Source organism: Osmerus eperlanus, chromosome 11, assembly GCF_963692335.1.
Source record: "Osmerus eperlanus chromosome 11, fOsmEpe2.1, whole genome shotgun sequence".
Taxonomy (NCBI): Eukaryota; Metazoa; Chordata; class Actinopteri; order Osmeriformes; family Osmeridae; genus Osmerus; species Osmerus eperlanus.
In genome coordinates, this window is record NC_085028.1 from 1,109,701 (window position 1) to 1,118,770 (window position 9,070).

General features: G+C 48.0%; 3 non-coding genes across 3 annotated transcripts; all 3 read right to left on the minus strand.

The window, feature by feature from the left end:
* Positions 1 to 23: 23 nt before the first annotated feature.
* trnas-aga (transfer RNA serine (anticodon AGA)) lies at positions 24 to 105 on the minus strand. Its single transcript has one exon. It is a non-coding gene; the product is annotated as a tRNA-Ser (tRNA).
* Positions 106 to 7,660: 7,555 nt separating this feature from the next.
* Positions 7,661 to 7,731, minus strand: trnag-gcc (transfer RNA glycine (anticodon GCC)). Its single transcript has one exon. It is a non-coding gene; the product is annotated as a tRNA-Gly (tRNA).
* A 1,008-nt stretch (positions 7,732 to 8,739) lies between these two features.
* Positions 8,740 to 8,810, minus strand: trnag-gcc (transfer RNA glycine (anticodon GCC)). Its single transcript has one exon. It is a non-coding gene; the product is annotated as a tRNA-Gly (tRNA).
* Positions 8,811 to 9,070: the final 260 nt, after the last annotated feature.

The following is a 9,070-nucleotide window of genomic DNA, read 5'->3' on the forward strand; positions in this document are numbered from 1 at the left end:
CCGCTCAGATCAAAAAGGCCGCCCGTAGTCGTCAGGATTCGAACCTGCGCGGGGAGACCCCAATGGATTTCTAGTCCATCGCCTTAACCACTCGGCCACGACTACCCCGGTCTCTGCGTTGTCACGCCAAGGCGTTCCCCACCGTAGACACAACCGACAGCCGCCAGGCCACATCACAGCACCACATGACAAAAAGAACATTGAAAACTCGACGCTACGCTGGCTTGAGAGGGGCCACATCAAAGCATCACATGGCAAAAAGAAAATTGGAACCCCGACGCTACGCTGGCTTGAGAGGGGCCACATCAAAGCATCACATGGCAAAAAGAAAATTGGAACCCCGACGCTACGCTGGCTTGAGAGGGGCCACATCAAAGCACCACATGACAAAATGCACATCACGGCGGCTTTGTGCAGGATGTCCCTCGTCGCGACTCCATCTGGCCGCTCGGCAGTCTGCAACGTTTTCACCTCACCTTTTGCCATTTCTTCAGCTCGCTCGGAATCTCGACGCTACGCTGACTTGACAATGGCAACCCAAAAATTGCGCCGCCACGCTTGAATGCAAAGGATCAAATACGCCCCGTGAACCCACAGCGAGACCCATGGGATGTTAGAAGTGGGATTCGAACCCACGCTTCCAGAAGAGACTGCGACCTGAACGCAGCGCCTTTTTTTTTTTTTTTTATCTTTTTATTAATGTTTTTTACAGTTCACAAATTCACAAGTTTACAAGCACAATGCTTTTACTTACTATTTCCCACATTTTTTTTTTCCCCATTTCCAATAACATCAACACAGACTCACCCATCGACATTCGTTCCCCAATTAAAGCAAATGCCTCCCCCATCCACTTCCTTTATCAGTGAATTCCCACTCACGAAAAAGTCTGTTACTTCCTCCCCGCCATATTTACACACCATTCCTACATCCCTTTTCATTATAGCTTTAAACAGATGCTTAATATTCACTGTCCTCCCTTCAAAATGTGCATAGTTCCGTCTAAGCACTACAGCGTGCCGGGCATGACTTAAGACATAATTCAGTACACCAACATTCACCCCCTTCCTCTTCCCAACAACCCCAAATAAAAATAAAGTCCTCCACCCATCCTCCACGCCTAGCTCCATTGCCCAATTGTCCTTCAGCAGTGTTTTAAGAAATTCGAAAAATTCCATCAAACTGTCACACTCCAGAAAATAATGAATAAAACTCTCACGGCCACCTTCACAGACATCACACATAGCATTTACCTCCTCATTAATTTCATGCAAGACCACATTAGTATAGATTCTGTTGTGCCTCATGAGGAAATCATTGTTATCACAGTCAATACTGTTATATTTCACATTGATATTAGACCATATTTGTCCCACCTCATATTCCACAAACACTCTCCTCCACACCCTTTCTGCTGCTGGCTCTTTAAACACCTCATCTATCAACCATCCATATACTTTCTTCACAGACATATTTTTCATTTTACACTTCACCCCCTCCTCCATTACATATAGCTCAGGCAAGTCTCCTGCTTCCCGGCCTACACACCCACCCTTTATGAGGTCGACCCACTCCACTGGCAGGCTCAATTTAATCCTTTCATAAATCTTTCTTACTTTTACTCTACACTCCATCCCCTCCACTTCACATACAGAATCATAAATACAGTTCCCTCTGAGGAATCCTGGGATCACCTCATTCATCACATCTCTCACCTGCCTAATCCCACCTTCCATAAATTGGGGTACATGCAAAGTCCTGTTGTTACATTTTATTTTTTCATTTAAAAACAGTGGCAGATTTACAAAGCTCTGCATCTCATCGCAATCATATTCCATTTTAGGTAACAGACATCTCCACGCCTCCAACACCTCCCGGTAAAACTCAGGTATCCCCACCGTCATAAACCAACCATTCTCCCCCATCCCTCCCACATCATTAATGTACTTTTTCAGCATTTCCTTCCAACCATATTGACACCTTCCCATCATATATTTTTGCACAGTCCTAATTCTCATGGCTTTTCTTTTTATTTCCAGATCTATTAACTTTAAACCCCCCTTCCCTCTCCTCCCCACAAGTGTTTTCTGTGCAATCTTCACCCCTTTCCCTTCCCAAATAAAGTTACACACAATTTTGTTCAGCTCATTCATCACCCATGCTGGCATTTCCATCACACTCATCACATACACACATATTGACATCAACATACTATTCACCACCACCACCTTTCCTTTCAACCTCAACTTCCTCGCCCTCCATGCATTGCATACAGTTCCTATTTTACTTATCACCCCTGTCCATGTGGCATTCCTAGCCCCCTCGCTATCCACACCCAAATTTACACCCAACACCCTCATGTATGCCTCTTCCACCCGTAGCCCCACCTCTACTCTCTCTACCCTTCCTATATACATAATTTCGGACTTGTCTTTATTGATCTTTGCCCCTGATGCTCTACCATACTTCTCCACCAACTCCAACACCCTCCTCACACTCCCTCCATCCCTAACCGTGATTGTTGTGTCATCTGCATAGTGATTTATGACACACCTCCCTCCATATGGCAAAACTATCCCCTCCACCCTGTCATCTTCCTTAATGAGTGTAGCCAGTGGCTCTACCACTATAGCATACAGTAGTGCTGACAGCGGACACCCCTGCCTCACTGACCTCCCTATCACAAACCTGTCTGTCAAAACCCCATTCACCTTTATACAACTCTGTGCACCCCCGTATAACCTCCTTACCCATCCCACCCGCTTCCTCTCTCAAACTTCTCTAACACCCTAAACAGAAACTCGTGCTCTACCCTATCAAACGCCTTGTTCCATTCTATCCCCACCACTACCCCCCCTATCCCATCCCTCTTCATATACTCTATCACATCCCTAACTTTCCCTATTGTGTCCGCTATATCCCTACCCGGTACACTATAACTCTGTGTTGGCTGCACTATCTCCCCGATTACTCTCTTCACCCTATTGGCTAACACTTTGGTCAGGATCTTATAATCCACATTCATTAAACTAATCGGCCTATAATTCCCTAGATCTAGTCTGCTACCTTTCTTATATAAAATTGTTATCACCCCTTCCACCATTCTATCCTGTACTAACCCTGTCCTCTCCATCCCTCTAAACACCTCCACCAAAATTGGTGCTACCTCATTCTTATACTCTTTGTACCACTCAATCCCTATCCCGTCACTCCCTGGGCTTTTCCCACTTGTCAAACCTCCAATTGCTTCTATCACCTCTGATTCACTGATTTCTCTATCACACCACACCCTATCCGTCTCACTCACCTTGCTCTGCACGCTATCCAACACCTCATCTATACTACCCTCATCTACCCCCCCCTTTTTATACAACTCCCCATAAAACTCTTGCACCCTCTCCAATATCTCCACATAATCCTCTGTTGCCACCCCATCCTTATTATTGATTTCATTAATATATGCCCTACTCTGCTTTCTTTTTTCTAAACCCAGAAAAAAAACGGTACACCTCTCACCTTCCAGAGTATATTTTGCCTTGCTCCTCAAAATTGCTCCCCTGCACTTCTCCTTCTCAAACCTATCCAGCTCCATCTTTACCTCTAAATACTTCTCCATGCTGTACCCTTCCTCATCCTCTGCCTTCCCTAACTCCACCCCCAATCTTTCCCTCAAAACGTTCTCTTCCCTCATCATCCTTTCTTTCCTCCTCTTGCTATACCGAATACTAATCGATTTAATCCCATTCTTCATTCTCTCCCATCTCTCCCCCACTCCATTGTCCATACCGTCGCACTCTGCATAACCTGCCCTCCTCTCATTCTCTCTATCCAACAGCCCCTTAATCTGCTGCCTGTACTCCTCTTCACTGACATACCCCGCATTCAAGATCCACACCCCCCCCCCTACCTCCCCACCCCCTATCTTAATTGTAAACCTTACCCCATCGTGATCGCTAAAACTATTTCCATGATGTCTAAATCTATCTATATACCTAATGCTGTCCGCCTGCACTAAAACTAAATCTATTCTACTCTGCTTTAGCACCCCCTCCCTCATCTGCCTCCTCGTGAATTCTCTCTTCTCTGGATTCTCATATCTCCATACATCCACAAGGCCTTTGTCTGCCATCATCTCCAATAGCATAGCTCTCGACTTGTCCCCTCTAAGTTCTACACCCTTACCGATGTCTAATCTGCTACATTTAATATTGAAGTCCCCCACGACAATACACCTCCCCACTATTAACTCTTTCACCTCCTCTATAATACTCCTCTTATCCATTTCCACATTAGGCACATATATATTAATAAGTCTGAAATCCACTTTCCGATACGTAAATTCTATTGCCAAAACCCTCCCTGCTTGATCCCTATACACCTCCCTTATGTCATCCACCTTATCCTTTTTAATTAGTATTGCTACCCCTCTTGCATTACTCGCCCCATTATTATAAAACATTTCACCCTCCCATTCCTCCCTCATTACCTCCACTCTCCCCTCATCCCAATTTGTCTCCTGTATGCACATTATATCACTCCTGTACACATACAGTAAACCCTTCATTTTTCTCCTGTCCCTTAACCCATTTACATTTATGGAAGTTACAGTGGCCATGAGAGCTAAACAAAAATAATAATAAATATAACCCATCATCAAAATAGTTACTTGCCACTTCCCAGCTGTTCGCCACTCAGCAGCCCCCGTCTCTTGTCCATCTCAGTTCCCCTCATGGTACACCGTCGTTGTGCATTAGCGACTGCGTCCTTCAACGCCTCCTCCTCCTCCACCTCCACCTCCTTTCGTGCTCCTCTGTGGCCTCCCCTCCACATCCTCGCCCTTCTCCTCCCTTCTTTTCTCGAATGCCTTCCGCCGCTTCTCCTCCTTCTTAGCTGTTGCTCCGGCCCTCTTCTGCTTTCTGCCACCGCCTTGCTCCATGCTCTCCTCTCCCCATTCGTCCTGCTCCATTTCAGTTTCCCGGTCCCGCTCGTCGGATGCGTCTTCCTGTCCCTCTTCGTCTCCTCCGACCTCGCTACCGGCCTCTACTCTTGGGCTCTGTTTTGGCACGAGCTCGCCAACCCCCTCCTCCTCCTCGCCCACCAATTCCTCTCTGTCCTCTCCGTTCCGCGTGTCACACTCCCTCGCATAATGCCCACGCTCGCCACATCTGAAGCATTTAAATTCCGGGCAGTCTTTAAAAATGTGCCCCGGCTTGATGCAGAGCCTGCAGACCCGCACCTGCCGATCATGAATAACACGGAAGTATTCCGTACCTCTTAAAGTGTCAAACTTGGTGGAGTATGGGAGCGAACGAACCTGCTCCGTGAACCGCACCTTTAAAAACCTCGTTCCATCGACAATCTCCGTTCCGGGCCACACTCGCCGCTTAAGAGGCGAGATGGCCCGTACTCCCCACTCCTCCAGTTTCGCCAGAATCTTGCCATCCGGCAAATAGACCGGCAAGTTGATGAAGGAGACCACCATCTCATTATTAACAATGTCACTTGCGTGCACCAAAGCCCCTCTCACCCTAATGCCGTCCATCAACTTCTCCTTAGCTTCAATGTCCTTCATTGTCAGCTCATATGTTCTGTCTCCTCTCTTCCTGCAGCCCATCACCACTCCACACTCCTTTTTCACCTCCTTTAATAAGTCCATCATGGAAACATTCTCCGTTCCCTCAACCACCACTTCCACGGTCAGTTCCTTTCCGTATTTTTCTGTCTCTCTGTCGCGCTCTCCTCCGCCGTCCTTGCCTTTCTCCTTTCGTCCACCTTCAGCAGACATAGTTGTTGCAGGTCCAGCCTCTTTGTCCTTGGCCCGTATTTCGTCATTCCTTTGTCTATCCGATCCTCCTTGTGTGCTTTCTCCTTCATTCCTTTCGTCCGTATGCTGTTTCGTTGTCATTTCCAATCCTGCGTTCGTTGCCATGCTAGCCGACCAAAACACACAACACAAAAAAGTCCCCCAAACAGCAACAGCTGTTGGGGGAAAGACAACTAACAAAAAACACCAAACTATTCACGTGCAAAAATAAGAGAAAGAGACGAAATAACACGGTATGACGACAAAAACGTACTCTGAACAAACACTCTCCACCTGCTCTCCGCGCAAAACACTTCCTGGTTTGTCACAGAAAGGGGGCTGGTTTGAAAACTCGACGCTACGCTGGCTTGAGAGGGGCCACAAACTCGCACCAAAAGCCAGAGGTATGTCTCTTTCGTGACTCTTTTTGGATAACCCTCAAGGTGGGGTTCCATGGTGTAACGGTCAGCCCTCTGAATCCAGAACTCCGAGTTTAAATCTCGGTGGAACCTGCCAGAGCTTTTATCTGAGAGCCCAAACCCGCCCTTGACAGTGGCTGCTTGGTTTCAACCTTCCACTGAGGACACAGGGGTTGGGACCAATCAGCGTCCCGTGAGGAACCGCTGGCACCGCGCCCCCTAATAGTGCTACCATAGTGTTGGTTTGGGAACAGTAGGACTGGCGCTGCATTCGTTCATTCTTGTGTGGAGCGATGCGGGGTGAATCCCCTTCTTTGGAGGTTCGGGATAAATGGCTTTTTACCAAGTTACAAGCACAAATATCATGATTTGTAATATAATGTTGTTAAGAAGAACTAAGCTAGCTACTTCAAGTTGTGTTATCGTCTACTCTCGGTTACTTCAGTCATTCGAGGAGAGATGCGAGGGTTCTGATAGCCGCACGCGTCGGCCACCACAAACGTAAAACGATCACAACTCCTTTTCTGTTTGTCGTAAGTGTCCTTTGCTCGTTCTTGTTTGGAGCGATGCCGGACGTCCCGAATAGCCACCCAGTCATCTTACCGTAACTCACTCACGTACTACAGAAGTAAAGTGTCCTTCAAATCAAGTTCTGTGAGATGACGGTCAACCACGCTACAATGAACCGCGATAAGCAAAAGGTATTTTTCTCCCCGTCAGGGAATTGAACCCTGGTCTCCCGTGTGACAGGCGGGGATACTGACCACTATACTAACGAGGACACTGCCAGCTGACGTTGTTTGCCGTAGTAGGTCACGAGGATTCACGTGCCAACGAGCGACGCGGGGTGAATCCCCTTCTTGGGAGGTTCGGAATAAATGGCTTTTTACCAAGTTACAAGCACAAATATCATGATTTGTAATATAATGTTGTTAAGAAGAACTAAGCTAGCTACTTCAAGTTGTGTTATCGTCTACTCTCGGTTACTTCAGTCATTCGAGGAGAGATGCGAGGGTTCTGATAGCCGCACGCGTCGGCCATCACAAACGTAAAACGATACGATCACAACTCCTTTTCTGTTCCGTCGTAAGTGTCCTTTGCTCGTTCTTGTTTGGAGCGATGCCGGACGTCCCGAATAGCCACCCAGTCATCTTACCGTAACTCACTCACGTACTACAGAAGTAAAGTGTCCTTCAAATCAAGTTCTGTGAGATGACGGTGAACCACGCTACAATGAACCGCGATAAGCAAAAGGTATTTTTCTCCCCGTCAGCGAATTGAACCCTGGTCTGCCGCGTGACAGGCGGGGATACTGACCACTATACTAACGAGGACACTGCCAGCTGACGTTGTTTGCCGTAGTAGCTCACGAGGATTCACGTGCCAACGAGCACGAATCAACTCAAACCAAGGCCGACGACGGTCCACGCAAGAGAAATGCATTGGTCGGGAATTGAACCCAGGCCTCCCGCGTGGCAGGTGAGAATTCTACCACTGAACCACCAATGCGTCCTTGACGGGCCGGTTTGGACGGAACGTGGTCTTGCCGTCATGCTAGGAGGGGAGGCGCGAGGAGGGACGTGTCAACTCGCACCAAAAGCCAGAGGGATGCACAGTCTCTTTCGTGACTCTTTTTGGATAACCCTCAAGGTGGGGTTCCATGGTGTAACGGTCAGCCCTCTGAATCCAGAAATCCGAGTTCAAATCTCGGTGGAACCTGCAAGAGCTTTTATCTGAGAGCCCAAACCCGCCCTTGACAGTGGCTGCTTGGTTTCAACCTTCCACTGAGGACACAGAGGTTGGGACCAATCAGCGTCCCGTGAGGAACCGCTGGCACCGCGCCCCCTAATAGTGCTACCATAGTGTTGGTGTGGGAACAGTAGGACTGGCGCTGCATTCGTTTATTCTTGTGTGGAGCGATGCAGGGTGAATCCCCTTCTTGGGAGGTTCGGGATAAATGGCTTTTTACCAAGTTACAAGCACAAATATTATGATTTGTAATATAATGTTGTTAAGAAGAACTAAGCTAGCTACTTCAAGTTGTGTTATTGTCTACTCTCGGTTACTTCAGTCATTCGAGGAGAGATGCGAGGGTTCTGATAGCCGCACGCGTCGGCCACCACAAACGTAAAACGATACGATCACAACTCCTTTTCTGTTCCGTCGTAAGTGTCCTTTGCTCGTTCTTGTTTGGAGCGATGCCGGACGTCCCGAATAGCCACCCAGTCATCTTACCGTAACTCACTTACGTACTACAGAAGTAAAGTGTCCTTCAAATCAAGTTCTGTGAGATGACGGTGAACCACGCTACAATGAACCGCGATAAGCAAAAGGTATTTTTCTCCCCGTCAGCGAATTGAACCCTGGTCTCCCGCGTGACAGGCAGGGATACTGACCACTATACTAACGAGGACACTGCCAGCTGACGTTGTTTTCCGTAGTAGCTCACAAGGATTCACGTGCCAACGAGCACAAATCAACTCAAAACAAGGCCGACGACGGTCCACGCAAGAGAAATGCATTGGCCGGGAATCGAATCCGGGCCTCCCGCATGGCAGGCGAGAATTGTACCACTGAACCACCAATGCATCCTTGACGGGCAGGTTTGGACGGAACGTGGTCTTGCCGTTATGCTAGGAGGGGAGGCGCGAGGAGGGACGTGTCAACTCACACCAAAAGCCAGAGGGTCGCACAGTCTCTTTCGTGACTCTTTTTGGATAACCCTCAAGGTGGGGTTCCATGGTGTAACGGTCAGCCCTCTGAATCCAGAAATCCGAGTTCAAATCTCGCTGGAACCTGCAAGAGCTTTTAACTGAGAGCGCAAACCCGCCCTTGACAGTGGCTGCTT